Below are 18,350 nucleotides of genomic sequence, written 5' to 3'. Positions count from 1 at the left end.
AATCAAAGCAAGATACAGCAAACCCATAGCCAACATAAATTAAATGTATAGAAACCTAAAAGCAATCCCACTAAAACCAGGGACAAATAAAACTTCCCACTCAATCACTATCTATTCAATGTAACACTTGAAGTTCTAGCTAGAGCAATAAGACAAGAAAAGGAGATCAAGGGGATACAAATTAGAATAGAAAAAGTCAAAGTAAAGCTTTTTGTGGATAATATGATATTATACATAAGCAACCACAAAAAATTCTACAAGAGAATTTTGATATCTGATAAATACCTTCAGCAAAGTGGCTGTATTAAAAAAATAACTAAAAAAAATCAGTAGCTCTCCTTTATATAATCTATAAACAGGCAGAGAAAGAAATGATGGATACAACCTTTCACAATAGCTCTGAATAATAAAAAGTACCTTGGTGTAATTCTAACCAAGCAAGGGAAAGACCTGTATGACAAGAACTTTAAGTCTCTGAAAAAATAAATTGAAGACATTTGAAGATGGAAAGGCCTTCCAAGTTTATGGTTCAGTAGGATTATCAGAGTGAAAACAATTATCGTACCAAAAGAAATCTACAAATTCAATGTAATTCTCATCAAAATTCCAACATAATTTTTTACAGACCTTGAAAGAGCAATTCTCAGTTTTAAATGAAAAAATAAAAAACAGGATAGCTAAAACAATACTTAACACTAAAAGAATTCTGGAGATATCATCATTGCTGGTCTCAAGAGGTACCACAGAGCAACAGTAATTAAATCCTGCAAGGTATTCATGTATAAGCATACAGGTGGTTGGAATCAAAGACCCAGAAATAAATCTACACACCTATGGACACTTGAGTTTTGACAAAGAAACCAAAGCATACAGTGGAAAAAAGAAACCATCTTCAATAACTGGTGCTGGTCTAACTGGATGTCTGCATGTAGAAGAATGCAAATTGATTCATGTTTATCACCCTACAAAAACCTCATGTCCAAGTAGATAAAAGATATAAGACCATATTGAATAAATCTAATAAAAGAAAGTGGTAAATAGCCTTGAACACACTTGTACAAGAGATGATTTCCTGAACAGAACACCAATGGCTCAGGCTCTAAAATCAATAATTGATAAATGAGACCTCTTGAAACTGAAAAGCTTCTGTAAGGCAAAGAACACTGTCAATAGGTCAAAACAGCAGCCTACAGATTGGGAAATGATTTTCACTAACTGTACATCTAACAGAGGTCTAATATCTAAAATGTATAAAGAAGCCAAGATGTTAGACACAAACAATTCAAACAACCTAACTTAAAAATGGGGTACAAAGCTAATCAGAGAATTCTCAACAAAGAAATCTCACATTGCCCAGAAGCACTCAAAGAAGTGTTCAATATCATTAGTCATCAGGAAAATGCAAATAAAAATGACCCTAAGATTGCATCTTACAAGTATCAGAATGGCTAAGACCAAAGTTTCAAGGGACAGCACATACTGGCAAGAATATAGAGAAAGAGGAACATTCTTCCACTGATGGTGAGAGTGTAAACTTATACAACTTGTCTGAAAATCAATCTGGTAGTTTCTCTGAAAATTGGAAAAAGTTTGACCTAAAGACCTAGTTCCTGGGCTTACACCCAAGAGATACTCTATCATAGCAGAAGGACATGTGTTCCACTATGTTCCATAGCAGCTTTATTCATAATATCCAGATAGTGGAAACATCTCAGATACCCCTCTACTGAGAATGAATACAGAAAAGGTGGTTGGTTCATTTACACAATATAACACTATTCAGATGTTAAAAACAAGGACAACATAAATTTTGCAGGCAAATGGATGGAACTAGAAAATATGCTGAGTGAGGTAACCCAGACCCAAAAGGACATGCCTGGTATGTACTCAGTTATAAGTTGATATTAGTTATAAAGTACAGGATACCCATGCAACACTCCACAGACCCAAAGAAGCTAAACAAGAAGGAAAGCCCAATCAAGGATACTTGAATCTCACCTAGAAGGAGAATAAAATAGTCATGGTAGGTGGATGGAGATGGGGAATGGGTGGGAGAAGGGATGGAAAGAAGGGATGGTAAGAGGAATGAAGGGGTTCAGGATCAGGTCTGCAGAGAGACAAGAGAGAGGGCCAGAGGGCCAGAAAAATGAATAGAAATCTATAGTTTGTGGGGGTAGGGGCTTGGGGGCATCTCTAGGACATGCCAGAGACCTGGGATGGGGAATACTCCCAGGAATCTATGAGGGTGACTTTGGCTGAGCAGTTGGGATATGGAAACTGAAGAGGCCACCTTCTGTAACCACACAGGACCCCAGTGGGGGATTAACAATACCACCCCACCTACAAAGACTGACAAATCAAAATTTGTACTGTCTACAAGAAATGCATGGACAAAGATGGAGCAGAGACTGAAGGAATGGCCAACCAATAACCATTCCAACCTGAGACCTCCAGTAGGCAAGCACCAGTCCCTGACACTGTTAATGTTATTCTTTTATGCTTGTAGACAGGAGCCTAGTACAACTCTCCTCTGAGAGGTTCCACCCAGCAGCTGACTGAAACTGGTGCAGAGGCCAACAGTCAAATATCCAACAGATTTTTTATTGGTTATTTTATTTATTTACATTTCAAATGTTGTCCCCCTTCCAAGTCTCCCCTCTGCAAACCTCCCATACCACCCCTTCGCCTTTGCCTCTAAGTGCTCCTGCCTCACTCTTCTAGCATCCCCCTACACTGGAGAATCAACCCTCCACAGGACCAAGGGGCTCCCCTCCCATTGATGCCAGATAAGGCAATCCTCTGCTATATAGAAGAGTCAGAGAAAGGATTGAGGGCCCTGAAGAGAATAGGAACTCCAAGGGAAGATCAACAATGTCAACCCATGTGATCCACTGAGGGTTTTCAGAGACTGAAGCACCATTGAAAGGGTATTCATGGGCTGGACCTAGGCCACACACATTTGCAGCAGATGTGTAGCTCCATCTTTATGTGGGTCTCCCAATATCTGAAGTGGGATCTGTCTCTAAAAGTGCAGCCTGTCTGTAGAATCCATTCCCTTAACTGGGCTGCCTTGTCTAGCCTCAGTGGGAGAGGATGTGCCTATCCCACATAGAACTGATGTGGCAGGGCTGGGGGATACCTGGTGGGGAGGAGAAAAGGGGGATAGGGAAAGGGGAATTTGTGAGGTTAGACTGGGAGGTAGGAGCAGAAATCAAGATGTAAAGTGAATAAAATAATAATAATAATAATAATAAATAATAATAATAATAATAATAATAGTAAAATTAGAAGGACAAGTTAGAGAGGGCAGGTCCTGAGGAAGGTGCTTTACATAAGTGGTGATGTTTGATCTGAAATGCGAATGATAAGCAGCAGTCAGCAACATGGACATCTCACATATATCTGGGTGTAAAGAGAGTGGAATGTTGTCTTCCTGGAGGCCATGAATTACCTGAGGCAGACATCACCGCAAGGTACATGCAGCGGGATCAAGTCATCAAAATGCCTTGTCGTCAGTTCTCCTATGTCTTGTCTCGAGGCGTCTTGAAGTCTGAGTCCACCCTTCCTTCCTTCCTCAGAAGACTAATAGAAGCCAATCTCTTTGTTACATCACTACCATTCAAAAGGAGAATCCACATGACCATGTGCCTCCTAAGATTCTAAGCTAAATGGAGTTGGAACAGTTAAGTAACATGAAAATCTGGGCTGTCCTTTACTTTTATGACAATTTTTACAGACACCTACAATGACTCTTGTCATTTACAATCCGTGCTTTTATTACACTTTATGACAATTTGCAGAGCTGAAATATGTAAGGCTAGAAAAAGTACTTGAGTGCATAATTAAAAGCATGTCTATGGATAGTTGCTAACACAAGGTCTACTACAGCAGCTCGGCCATACTCGGTTTCTTTGGCACAACAATATATTATGACATTTGATGGGTATGCTGGTCCTGTCCTAGAATGCCAGCACTTAGGAGGTAGAGGAAGGATGTCAGTGAGTCTGAAGCTACCTCTATCACATAGTAAGAACCCGACTGGGAAAAGAATATGAATAATAAATAATGATAATGTGAGTTTAAAAAGAAATGGATCACCTAGCATGCAAGAAGTGTTCAATAAATAGGTGAGTCAGGGGGGAAATGGTGTGTAAGTATGTACATGCAATTTGAGATTTCTGCACTTTTTGAAAAGAATTGAGTAGTAAGGATGAGACTTGAATTATAAACCCTGAAATGACCTCCTAAAAGCCCTTTCATCTCTGTATGGTCATCTAAGAAGTAGTATTCACCAATTTTTACATCAGTGAAACATCTGATGTTGGAATTGGGAAACCTCAAAGTCTAAGGTGCCCTGACTCACCCATGGAGTTCATTCACATCAAGCTTCAAGAATGATGTTTCTGATAAATGGAAAAGATGATGACAAAGGACCTCTCAAGTGCACCTGGTGTGCCTTAATTTCTCCATGCATTAGGTGACTTCTTCCACACTACAGAAGACAGCCTAGAGATCCACTCTACATTTGAAAAACAAATCCAAAAGACAATGGGATGTCTGTGCCTACACCCAACAAAGAGACAGGATTCAGAAAGATGCTAATAAAGCAGCTTTTACCCTAAGACTCTCAGGAGTACTGTTTGAAAGTCAGATAAGAGAGAGAAAGAGAGCTAACTGAATGAGCTCAGAGAGAAAGCTCCTTGCTTGCATTATGTACATATACAATTAGCAAAAGCATTGAACATATATGCACATGTAATGTTCTGTGACTAAAGCCAGTTTGAAAATCATTGAGCCAGTAAAATAAAAGCCTTTGATAAACTGGAAAGTGATTTACCATTGCCATTGCCATTGTGGCTGTTTCTTGGTTCCTGTGAAAATTTAAATGCCTGCTTTATTGGAAAATTGCTTAATTAGATAATATTTCTCAAGAACAGGCATGGTTCCAAGTCAAAGATTCATTTCAGCTTCTCCCATTCTGTGCAATAAGCACATTTGAAACATGGTTCCTAAAGGAATTCATTTAGTGGAGGGAGCAGAAACAGTTGACTAAATTCTTCCATCACAAATTTAAATCACACAGGGTCAACTCAGTCAGTCCTCTTGAGCAGAGAAAAAATTGCTCGCCATTCTGGTTGTTTTGACAACATGCAAAAGAATGTTTCCCACTTTACTCTGTTGGAAGTGAGGGCCCTAAGGGTCTCCATTTATTTACTGGCACTTGGATATTTATTCCAGGGTCATAGTCAAATACCAAAGGGATACTGAAAATAATCATTGACAGCAGGAATCCAACCTAATCCAATGTACATTATTGGTCCTAAAATGGTAAACAATTACACAATGCTGTATGCAGTGAGATCAATAATATAAAGCTGTGTAATGCTTTAAATGTACCAGGCGGCACAGGTTCAAGTAGCAATCATTCCTAACCACGAACCACTGAAGACCGAAGACCATGATTCTTCTATCACAACTGTGGCTCACAGAAAGTAAGCCGAAACTAACTAGTGTAATGATGATTCCAGTCCTGGGATCCAGTATCAGACATGAAAATGCTATTTTTAGCTTTACTTTTGAAACTATTATACTAAAATAAAACTAAATAAACTATTTAGTATATTTAGTATAAAATATATTAAAATAAAACTAAATAAAACTATTATACTAAAATAAAACAAAAGGGTATATTCCAGCAAGGGCCCTGACGTTCATAACTCCACTTGTTTACTGGGAATCTCCTTAGGACCTTCTGCAGATTCATATCTCACACCCTCATCTATACCCTGGTATTTGTCTGGAATGCACAGATGAGATTCCAGATGGATCTGATACTATGTGGGGAGTTACAAGTGAAAGGCAAATGACCTCAAGGTACTTAATGCCTTAGTTTTAGATCCCCTTGCAGGTTGCCTCTGATTGGCTACATCACTCTATTGAAAGACATAGTTTTGCTAAGTGATATAGTTGCCTCCAGATTTGTACCTTCTCTCTCCTCTGTCCCTAATAGCAGCTGACCATAGCACACATCACGTTCTGTTTGCTCTTTTCCATAAACTGTTATAACATCTCTGAAAATAGCTCCTTTTACCAAACTTTTGATTGACCCTTAGAAAATCTAAGCACTGCACAAAAATTTAGTCTAGTCTATAATGGCTATCAAACTAACAGTGCAGCGTAACGTCTATTATCTTCATCTTCAATCCTTAGCAGATTTGGGCCATGAAGTAAATTCTATGACTGCATCAGGTCTGTCTTAGAAGAGCTCCAATATTGCCATGGATGATGTGCTGATTAGTGTTTATCAACGTGTCATAAGCCAGAGTCATTGGGCAAGAGGGAACTTCAATTGAGAAAAATGTCTCAATCAGATTTTCCTGTAGCTGAGTCTGCTTGGCATCTTCTAGATTAATGATTGATAGATACAGAGGGTGGGGTAGAGACCACTATGGCTGGCCTCTCTCAAGGATTCCCACTATAGTGAATTCATTTAATGATCAATAACAACTTCTGCATTTAATATAAAACATACAGCGAGTGTGACTTTCCAGGCTAACTCACAGCTCCTTCCTTGTTCTCTCATGTTACTCTTTCTTGAAGAAACCAGTAGTAGTGGGAAGGGGGACTCAATTCCCCAATCCCAGGGCCTGTGTGATAGAGTACTGAGGACTGCTAGTAAGAGCTAATGCCCATTGTTCATTATCTTATTAAGGTAGCTCATCCCAACCAAGTGAGACACTCAGTCGTGTGAGCCCTAGATTACTGCAGCCTCATGATATCTTCCAAACAATATGACCCAGCGAGGTTGCTTCTAGAAGTAGTCACATAAAGTACATTACCTAGTACATGTATGCTTACCAATATCTAAGACACCCTGCATTCTGTTTTCCTATCCTATACAAAGTTTATGGTGTGTGTGTGTGTGTGTGTGTGTGTGTGTGTGTGTCCATCTTTCCACCTTCATTGTTCAAGGAAGCCCTCCATACAGGAACGAAAGTGTGTCTACATATATACTCATAGATAATAGCACATTTTAGAGATACAGTGCTCTAAAATCTGTGTCCATGCTTGCTTCTGTACACAGGATAAAGAACAACTTATAAAATATCTTTATCTAGGAAAGTATCCCCCAAACTAAATCTCACGTTCTCAGTGATATTAACATAACTTTATTAATTCACACTCCAATTCATTTCCATCATCACAGATTACTCCACTTCATTGCAATAATGTGAAATACTGGTGGCATTGTATTTGTTAGGGAGTTCACAGAGCAGTGTGTTCATGGTTAGCCACTTCCTATGTTAACTTACAGAATGGAGTTCCCTTATCTTAACTGGAGGTAAAGAGAGAATTAGTTAGAAAAGGGGGATAGGTCCCTGGAACATTGCTTAAGTGCAGCAGTGTATTAACAAGCATGAGTTTCTGTGGCTGTAGAAACTTTCAAGCAACTCTTAATTATAACTTTACCATCAGTCTCAGGAACCTGAGACAAGGAGTGCAATATGTTACCAAAGGCACACAAAACAAGCAACACATCCTCCTTCTCCATGCCTTTTATCTCATATAAAAATCAGTTTATCACAAAAGTTCCTGATAAACATCAGCAAATGATAAAACTTGATAAGATAACTATTTATTGATACCACTATATTTTTAAATCAAAATAATTAAAAGATTTAAAGTTAATTGTAACAACTTTCTGGGTATATGCAGAATAACTGTAGGAAAAATTCAATATTATATCCCAGTGGGCCTGAAAATACAAATTAGTTTTTATATTATTGTTAATTTTCTCTGGAAAATTTAGGGTTCCCAGTTAACCTAAAAAAGACTAAAGGCACAAAATTGCATTTAAAATGAAACATTAAATGTGAACAAATTATGCTTCTTCAGGGGACAGTTGTTTTGCTCTTCAGATATTTTTATTTGTATTTCAATTTTACATATGTGGTGGGGTGTTTAATGCTCTCAGAGGTCAGAAGAGGGCAGTTGACTCACTGGACCTGGAGGTACAAGCAGTTGTCACCCTCTACACAGGTGCTGGAAACTAAACAAGAGTCCTCTGGGAGAGCAGTACATGCTTGTAACCACTAAGACAGCTCTTCAATACCTCATTTTCCTTTCATTTCTTTTCCACAAGTCTACTAAAAATATTTTTCAGGACTGTTATATTTATAACAAAATGGAAAGAATTAACTATACCCAAATGCTTTATTCTATCACAAATCTTGGCAATATTTGATCCAATATAAAATGGTAGAGTTGTGGTTTTGGAATAAAATCTCAAGCTGCCTTTCTAGAACACCCCCATGCACACATGCTAATTTGATCAGTATGAAGGTGCTAGAGCTTTAAGGAACTTAAGATTTTGCTTGCATTAATTTCCATGTAAGGTTACTAGTATTCATATGCTTACAAATGATTACAGGAATAAAATTAAAGAAACTCACTTCTAACCTTAAATTGCTTAAGAAAGTCTCATATTAATTGATTTTATTTACTCTGCTTGTTATATAAAAATTATATATTTGCTGATCAAGGAATTTGTGACTTACCTGATGATGCAAACTCTCAAATGAGTTGGTTCCTTGGGCAATCCTGTGGATTGGATTTCTACTTAATGTAGTTTCAAGAGATTGATATATATACTCTGAGAAATTACTAACAATTTAATTCTGAGAAATCTTACACACTGGATCATATCCAATTTCTATATTTTACAAAGATCTCATTTTTCAACATTCCCTACTCTTTGTTAAGTGAGATGAATGCATAAATAAATAAATATATAATTAAATAAATGCCCACATGATGATTCCGAAAGTATTTTAGTGCAAACACACTGCACTTATCTGAAAAAAAATTGGAGTCTTAAAATTAATCTTAATTTTCTTCAGACCTGTTTTTTGGACCCCTTTAAAACTATAGAACTAACCTTATCATAGCCTCCCACCCCAGATCTACACTTAACACTATGAACTATAAAATAATTTCCAAGAAAAAAATCAAACAAACCATCAAAGTAATACTAGTTAAAAAGAATAAAACATAGGTCCTGACATCAAGGAGGTGGAAAATGTAATCAGGGAAATTAAGTTAAATTATATAAAACAATTAAGGAAAATTAAGTATTATGATGTTTAACAGGATTTCCCAAAATATCCACAAAATGTTAATAGATATTTCGTTATAAAAAGCTAAAGGCTTCTGTGGTCAAATAAGTTTGCAGTATATTTCATAAGACATTACCCTCTTGGCAATTCACAATTCCATTAGCACTTTAATGACTGAAAAGTTTTCCCACATGAAAATGGCTGTATAACTCAGAATATAAAATATTACATTGACCATAGAAGCAATTGTTAACATTGCCTTCTTAGAAAAAAAAATATATATCAAAAGTTCTAGGGGCAAAGTTCAAAACATTGATATCAAACCTGCACATAAATCAGTGGCTATTGATCTTCTTTTGATAATAGTTACAAGTACTGACTTAAAGAACAAAAGTAAATATCTAATCAAGGTTTATTTAAAAGTCCTTGGGTTTTGTCCAAACTTTGTCTAATTAAAAATGCCAGGCTGGTATAACTGACCCATATGATCAGTAATCACACTGGGAGGCATATACTCATGTGGACAAGGGAATTATGAGACAGTATTTTGTCCTTGCCATACAAAGTCCACTAGGTTGCAGGCATGCCCAAACTATTTCTTTAAATGTCCTTAGCTATGGTATATCATCTGTCTTCTTGTTTGGCAAAGACATAAACCATCATCTACCGGTCTAGTCTACAAAGAGAAGGAACAACACAGAAAATTTTCCTTGGTTCTTCCTAGATAGAACAACTGGTAAAAGGAAGGCTGAGGATTCAGAAATTCCTCCAAATCTCAAGGCACCCTGAGGACTACACTGTCCACTAGCCATAATGGTAAAAATCATAGTTACGTGAAATGCCCAACAGGAAGGTATAACCAAACAGTACAGTGATTAGTATATTTCTTTCGCAGCCCTTGGGGCCTCACTCCCAATATTTAAACTCATAAGGTTTACTGTTTAAAAATTTATTTCCATAATGATTTTCTCCTTCATAATATAAATGGTACTAAGTCATTGGCTCAGTTCAACAGTGCAACAACCCCTGCCACCAAGAGAGACAGGCCCATTATTGTTTTAACATAAAAATTCAAAGACAGTTACATTCTTCTCTCCTCTTCTCTGTAAGCCATCTGGGAGGGACCTCCTAGTGTGATTCTTCCCACCAAATCATCTATCAAAATGCCTGGTGGTTTCATCACTCCCAAAACAGCCTTTGAGGTCAGAGTTAAAATAAGGAGGAGCCAAAAGGATGAATGCTTTTGAGAGCCTGTTGAGAGATTTCAATGGGCTTTGATTTAGATGTTTCAAAACAAAATCGCGTTTTGGCTTCTTCTGGTCCTCTACCTACAGTCTCTAAAACTAAAAGTCTAGCTATATTTTTTCCCTTCCAGGCACCTATCAAGGACTTCCCTTCATCCCTACATCTGGAAGTTACACAAATGAAACCACTGAGAAATGTTTGATGGGGGTCCTTTAAATTGGTTCGTGGACAGGTACTCCATAATATCCTCATTTAGCTGGTAGAAGCCATACTGATCCGCATCAGAGAGAAAAATGATGATAACAGGAGGCAGAAACTGTGTAGGCTGTTAAGAGTTAAAAAAAAAAAAAGGAAAAGAAAAAAAGAAAGTGATCAGTTTATTCTTGGCTTAAAGTTCGAGCCGTCCTTAGGCTTCTCTGCAGCTTCCTTCTTGCCAGAGGCCAGAAAGGCCAGGAGTGCTGTGGGCTCTGATCCCTGATCGAGGTCCAAAAGATTTTAGGGCTACCTCTTCAGAAAGTGCAATGTCAGAGCAGTCATGAGTCCCATTAAGAAAGAAAAAGACCTCTGTGTCTTCACTTGGGGCTCTTTTTCTTCTGTCGCTTTGCCTTGTTCAACTTTGATGTGATGGCTTTTGTTTTACCTTGCTGTATTTTATTTTGCTATGTTTTGTTGTTATCTCTTAGAAGCCAGTTCTTTTCTAATGAGAGACAGAAAGGGCCTGGACCTGGATAAAAAGGAATGTGGGGAGGAGCTAGAGTAGAGGGATTGGCAACTGTAACTAGGATATATTATATGGGAAAATAGTTTTTAATAAAGTGAAAAAAATAAAATAACTTTAGAAATTTTTTGCTTCCAGGTTTAGTTGTACCTTAGTGAACATCTTTACAGTCTACCAATCATTTCTCAGCTTTCCATTTCTCCTTCCTATCTACCCGCTAGGCCAAGCAGTGCCAAGTTTATAACCCTCCATCAGAGTCTCCTATTCATACCTTCTCAGTACTGCGTAGGTCTGCTTTCAGCTTGAGAGCTGCGCAGGGAAGGCAATTCATCTACCGTTAAATACCATGTACACTTACAGAGATTCATTAATGATAAATGATAAATAGCCTGGAACCCAGTTTTTAATAGTAGGACTCCTTGGCCATCAAATATAAAACAATCGTTAATATATGCATAGCTAAGGGCTTCCCTTTGTAGACTCAAAACATAGCCATCCACGAGAACATGCTGTGTCTCTGCTACTTAAAAACACTTTTATTTGAGAAAAAAAATTATCTTGCTTCCAATAGACATTGTGTGTAAAAGAATAAAATGTTAGCCACCCACAACAATTTTTTGCCTACTTTCAGATATTTCCATCATGGTTTCTCAGATGTTATGAAAGAAATGCAGGATTGGGGGGGTGAAATGGTGAGACATGTTCTTACAGTGACCTGAGACTACCCACTGTGCTGTTTCCAACTGCAAAAGTTTAGTTAAACCGTGGCCACCAGGATCAACAGCAGGCACCTCAGAGCAGTGAGGACCCCAGTAGGATTTACAAGACATGTGAAAAGATACAATGTGTATTGTTAACTAACAGAGGCTATCTTGTAACACTATGAACCCATGCTTAATAAGACAGATTCACGCTCCATAGCCTTGTATGTATCTCCTTTCTGCCAGTGGTCTATGGGGTGCCAAGGGCATGCCACTTGGGGGAGGTAGAACAAAGTCTTTTAAGGCCCAGATCGGATCCATGCATCCCCTCAGGGTGTCCACGCCAGGTAGGAAGGGGAAGGCAGAACCCAGTGTGATTCTGAGTGAGTGCAGAGAAAAGCTTCCTCAGCAACGTTTGGCAAGTGCTTTTTAGGATGAAGACCTTCCCCTCAGCAGTGATCCTTAATGTAGCAGTTCTCTAAGCCCGTTCTTGCATGTTCATACTGGTTTATTTGATGGTGGATGTGAATGCATACACTTTATTCAGGGTGAACCAAGGATTAAATACCTTTTGTGGAAGGAATACCCAGGAAGGGAAGCTCATTGGCTTGGTGCTATCTAGACAACTTATTAGCATGAGGACCCGGTGTTGCTGTCTATGGTCTTCAGTGAGGGGTTGCGGTTACACGATCCAGAGCTGGTAGAGGCAGGTAGAGAATGGTTCTAGTCCTTCTCTTCTCAATTCTGAGGTTCCTGGGATTTAGCATTTCTTATGCCCGTCTAACCAGGACCCACACACCCTACAGCCTTGTAACCTTTTAATACTATTTTTAAGTATAAAATACTTCTGATGTGTTTCCTTAACTTTATAATCACTGCTACAGGCATGCATCCGTGTAAACTTAAGATCTACAGAATGCATAGAATCTCATGTGAAAAGCAGATCACTAAACTATTTTTATTATCACTTTCCAAATAATTTAGGAAAACAGGTAGAAAAAGGTGCACCTATATGGTGCAAAATCCCAGGATGGTACTTCATAGTTTAATCAATTTACTTGGCTATTCACTTAATCTATAGCCACAAGGAGGAGTTTTGAGGCAATTTATATAGTTGAAATTGCTTACTTATTTTGATAAAAAATATAAATACCTCCCTGAACAATCTTTATGTGCAGGAGATAGATGAAAGATTCATTATGAATGTCTACATGTATCTTTGTATAAAGACACTAGCCATGATTTTGCCTTGGTAAACAGTAGCATATAATCTTTAAATTACACATATTTTTATCAATATATGAAACTATAAATATTCTCCATCATAGCAATTATTATTCATTACATTATGTATACTTTAAAATATATATATATAATCATATTCAAACATATACTGGAATCATATTTATAAAATTTACATAGAAGAAAAAATGCATAAGGTCACACACACCAAAAACATATTTAAGGGAGACATTTTTTAAAAAAAACATTTATCCGGGCGGTGGTGGCGCATGCCTTTAATCCCAGCTCTTGGGGGGCAGAGGCAGGCGGATTTCTGAGTTCGAGGCCAGCCTGGTCTACAAAGTGAGTTCCAGGACAGCCGGGTCTACACAGAGAAACCCTATCTCGAAAAAAACAAAAATCAAGAAAACAACAAAAAGAAACATTTAAGAAAGACACACAAAAAATATAAGTGATATCTCCCTTGACAGTTATGTAAGGGTAGCTGGGAGGAGTGGAGGGAGGGGAAGCTATGGTTGAGGACATATTATATAAGGGAGAAATCTATTTCCAATTAAAATAAAGAAAAAAGGGAAAGAAGAAAGATGGATACAGCAAGGAGACAGCAAGGAGCAGAGTCAATGCTGTGGCCTTGAAATGCACAATTTCGAACTAGTGAAGGTAAACATTGAAGCAAAACCACCTTTTGACAGACACGGATATCCAAACCATCAGTCATGTGGGTGCACTCTGCAGGAGAATTTTTAAGGTCTTCAGCGCCCATTTTTCTTTGATAAAGAGAATCACGCATTTCTCTTTCCTGGGACAGCTTTACTATTTCATAACATACAAACCAGGGATGGAGAAGTAAATCCGCAGAGGCAGTCATTGCGCTGCTGTAGGCTGGAAGTAACCTGAGAGTCTGCAAGGCCAGCCATCATCCTTGTATCACCTGGCTTCCTCATGGCTTCTCATCAGCCATGTTCTTCGCCTGTCCTGTCGTTTGCATTGATGCAACTAGAGCAGCATGCACACAGCTGGTCATATAGAACAATCTGAGATGGTAAAACCAGTATACACTTGTAGAATTTTTATGTTTGTACCACCATGCTCTCAAATGCTAGTTATACTTAAGACTGCCTTTAATAAAACACTAAAAATTATTGTGTTAAATCTTGCTCCTTGAATACATGTTTCAATGCTATGCCACAAAAATAAAAACACATGAAACTAAGTAATGAAATAGATGTTTGTATCAGCTAGCTATTGCCGTGTAACAATTATATCACACTAAGGTTTGGGAATCTCTACCTGGCTCAGGTTCTCATACAACTGTCATCAGTGTGATGCTGGAGTCAGCCATATCAAGTCCCCACTAGGGAGAGATCTGCTTCCAATCTCGCATGCAAGGCTGTTGTGAGAGGTCACTTAGCTCCTGGGTTTTGAATGGAGTGCACATTCCAGTCCTTGTCAGCTAACACTCCACCCAAGGAGGCAGGAGAAAAGAATCAAAAAGCAGAGGCCTGTGGTAGAGAAATCACAGCCTTTCATGATTTAGTCATTAAAGTGGCGCTTCTACTTCTGTTGCATTCTGTTTGCAAAAGGTGAGTCACTAGGCCCTGACCACAATCCATGAAAGGTATTTCCAGAGGAACACAGATTGTGGCATGCCAGGATTATTGTACACTAGGTCAAATGTCCCAGCACAGGGTCTCCAGGAGGACTACTGATGTGATCACTGAGAGCTGAGCTAGCTGCTCTTCCCACTAAGCTCTGCTCTGTGTGAACAAGTGATTAAGAGACAAACTGTAGTTATTCAGGACCATGTAGTCTGTATGTTCCTGAAATTTTAATATTTCTTGAAAATTAACAGAAAATGTTTTATTATTTTAAAGAAAACAGTATTTGTTCCCACTGAAAGAATTCTAAGATTCAAATGTTAGAGGTTTTTGAAAACATACCTGTGTAATAGTGCCTTATGTTCCTAGCAGATGTATTTCATCTAAAAAGGTTCATAGCAATGTTGAGGAAAGTAGAGATGAGGCTGATGTCTTAGGAAAGATGCTGGTAAGTGAAAGGCATTGAACAACCAATATTATAAAATTATGCATATATCCATTTAAAGTGAAAGACCAGAGATTGCAGAAATAGCTCAGTTAGCAAAGTGCTTGCCCTGAAATTGTGAGATCTGATCTGGGGACCTTAAAAGCTACATAAAATACAAAACAACAACAAAAATAAAATAAAATAAAAAACAAAATCTATGTTGAACAAGGTGGCATGTGCTTTTAAATGCCAATATTGGAGAAATGGAAACAAGCAGATCCCTGGGGCTCTGTGAACAGCCAGCCTAGCCCATTCATAAAATTACTGACAAATAAAAGACCAGTTTCAAAACACAAGGTGATACTAAAAGAGAGAGTCAGTCTTCTTTAATGAGGTGACCCCTCCAGGTGGACCATGTATAAGGACAGAACCCACTTCCAATTGTAGTTGAGCAACATAAGTTTTATTTGATGGTTGCATGTGTTATTTCTAAACCTTAGTCATTTTTAAAAAGCACACAGCCACAGTTAACACCATAGGCAGGTAAAATGTAGCATGCCACAAAGAAAACCAATTACATATGAACAATGTCAATGACCATTATCACCAATGCCAACCCCAAAGCACTAAGGCCATAGCACTGACTGAGAGCATACAGAACTGTCTCTTAACTCACAAACCGCAGTTGTCAAACTAATTGTCACAAATGTGTCTTCAAACAGTCCCAATATTTCATTTCCAATGACAGATGCGAGAAGCCGTAAGATCTGGGTGCTGGCGTGCTGTGGTTCTGGAAGCTTGGGGAAGCATCCGTTCCCTGTTTTGTCATTGTTTCTAGAAAACATCAGTCCCGTCACATTTCTTTACTGAACATTTGTAACAATGAGATGCTCTTCCAAATGCAGTAGATATTAAAACGGTTAAAGGTAGAGAAACAGAAAATCAAATAACATTCATACTCACTAGGCAAATATTACATGGAATAGAAATCAAAGCAGAAAATGGAATTTGAATGATGTTCTAGGGGCTATTGTAAGTAAGGTAGCCAGAAAAGATCTCTTTGATGAGACTTAGTAGATCCATGAATCTTGTGGAGGAACCAATCAAGGAAAGAACATTCAGATACAAAAAAGGGCACCTGACTAGGTCATGCTGTCGTAGGACGTGTGGCCTGCCTGAGAGAGCAAAGCCTGTATAAGGCATGGGATAAAGAAGTGGAGGAGTGATAGAATCCGCAGAGTTCCAGGAAAGTCACTAGCTCCCCAGTGTCCTGGTGGGGTGTGAGCTTTAGTCTGCACTAAGGTTACAACGTACCATTTACTCAAAGGAGCATGAGTACATAGATTATATCCTCAGAGTTAAAGACTGTTGGGCCTAGACTAGAAGCCCCAGCTCAAGGGTAAAAGCCTGAAGAATGGGTAAAAACTGTAAAACCTTATAATGGGAGTAATGTTGGTCTGGAATAGAACTGTTAAGTGAAGGTGAAAAGAGGTGACTGTGTCCTGGATACAGTTTGACAGTATAGTCAATGAGTGCACAGAGAGATGGTGTGGGCATACAGGGTTCACTCCCAAGAAAGGGGGTCTGCAAATCAGGAGCAGAAACAGTGAAAAGTGGGAGCAAGGAGGGAAGAGGAGGACGTCTCCTCTTAAGTTTTTAGTGAAAATACCTTTGTACCAAAATGAGTACATTTCCAAGAATACTAATTCTGTGGATTAGAAAATCCTTTAGATACCATTCAAACACTGATGAGTCTAAAGAAAGGATAAATGCTTATTACCTTGCATCAACGCTGGAAAGGTCTCATGCAAGCTCACCACATGAGGCTCTTGGGCACACTTGTTCAGCACCTATGAGAAGTAATTCTTTCACATGTCGAAGTTGATGATATAGCTTTGAGCATTACTGTGATATGATTTACTGATATCTATTCTTCACTTGAGTGCAATGGCACAGTTCTTCTGAATGGCATAAAAATTCTCAAATAGATTTTTTTTTAACAGGTCTACATGAAGGTCACAATTGCTGCCAATTGCAGTCAACAAGTGAGGAAAGAGACTCCAAGGAACCAACCAAGCCTCTAGTCAGTGGACTTTTACCACATAGAGGTACTAGAACTTACTAATGCCATCTAAAAAGATCAGTTATTTATACTGAAATATATTAGTATTTAACCATTCCAAAGGATGAATGTAACTAGTTAATATGTGGGCCATCTGACAGTATCACACATAAATGATAACTTTTGCCATAGCAATCCTATTGTTTTAAAAAGCCAGTTGTTGAATCCTGAGCCCAGTAGCATTGATTATAGACATTTTATTATAGACATTTTTTATTTTCCATTTAATGACATGACATATATAAATACACATACATACATATATACATACATATACATATATGCATATTTACATATATATACTTAACTACATTCATGATATGGACACAGCCACCTATAACACAGACTACCATGTGTTCCCTAATCAGACCTCTGTACCTACTTCTGTTCTACTCAGCTTGGACCATTCTCCACAGAGCAGTAACTTCTAACTTCTAACACTCAAATCCAAATTGTGAAGTCCAGCATCCATCTGAGCCAGCTGCATCACTTCAGCCCAACCAAACATCAGTGTAGAATAGAGATATTTGCACATCTATGTTCATAGCTGTTTCTGACATTAAGGTATATTATTCTAAAGTAAGGAATATGCCTGAGTGCTCACCCCTGGATGAACAATAAAGGAAATGTGGTACATATGCACAATAAGACTCATTCATCCACAAAGGATGAAGTTATGTTGTTTGCAGAAAATAGATAGAGCTGAGGATCAGTATACTGGCTGAAATAAGCCAGTCTCATAGAGACAATTGTCTTTTAATTACTTTCTCCATCAACTTATTTACTCTTTATATGTCAGTCTAGGTGTACGTCAGCAAGGAGTTAAAATGATAAGAAAATAGAGTATATAGTAAATATACTATTAGTATAGAGAGGGGAAGGAAAAAGATGGATCATGTAAGAAAAATAATAGAGGTGTAATTATGATCAAAATATATTTTGTGCATGCATATCTGATATGTCACAATAGAAAACCTTATTCATACAGCTAAGGCATAGTAATGGAAATGAGCAATGATACCAGATCTGACATGTGTCCTCAGAAGCTCTCACAAGTGTACAACTCTTTATAGGATAAGAGCACCTGCTCAAGCCTGTGTCACCACACACCTTCCCAAGCCTGTGTCCCCACACACCTGCCCAAGCCTGTGTCACCACACACCTGGACAAGCCTGTGTCAC

At 38.2% G+C, this 18,350-nt stretch overlaps 1 protein-coding gene across 21 annotated transcripts in view; it reads right to left on the bottom strand.

Annotated features, from left to right (window-relative positions):
• Positions 1-18,350, bottom strand: part of Inpp4b (inositol polyphosphate-4-phosphatase type II B) — a 752,337-nt gene that overhangs the window by 422,603 nt on the left and 311,384 nt on the right. For 4 of the 21 annotated variants that reach the window (XM_031340464.1, XM_031340461.1, XM_031340462.1 and 1 more), the window contains exon 1: positions 3,452-3,932. The exons of 6 other annotated variants lie outside the window; for them this stretch is intronic. The gene's annotated coding sequence lies outside the window, so the exon portion shown is untranslated. Of the gene's footprint in view, positions 1-3,451; positions 3,937-16,827; positions 16,898-18,350 lie in introns of those variants that run through there. 11 more of the 21 variants (XM_031340467.1, XM_031340456.1, XM_031340458.1 and 8 more) reach the window with 6 other exon arrangements.

The sequence above is a fragment of the Mastomys coucha genome, unplaced genomic scaffold (genome assembly GCF_008632895.1).
Source record: "Mastomys coucha isolate ucsf_1 unplaced genomic scaffold, UCSF_Mcou_1 pScaffold22, whole genome shotgun sequence".
Taxonomy (NCBI): domain Eukaryota; kingdom Metazoa; phylum Chordata; class Mammalia; order Rodentia; family Muridae; genus Mastomys; species Mastomys coucha.
Note: the sequence above shows the minus strand (reverse complement) of the source record. Positions and strands in the feature narration are given on the sequence as shown.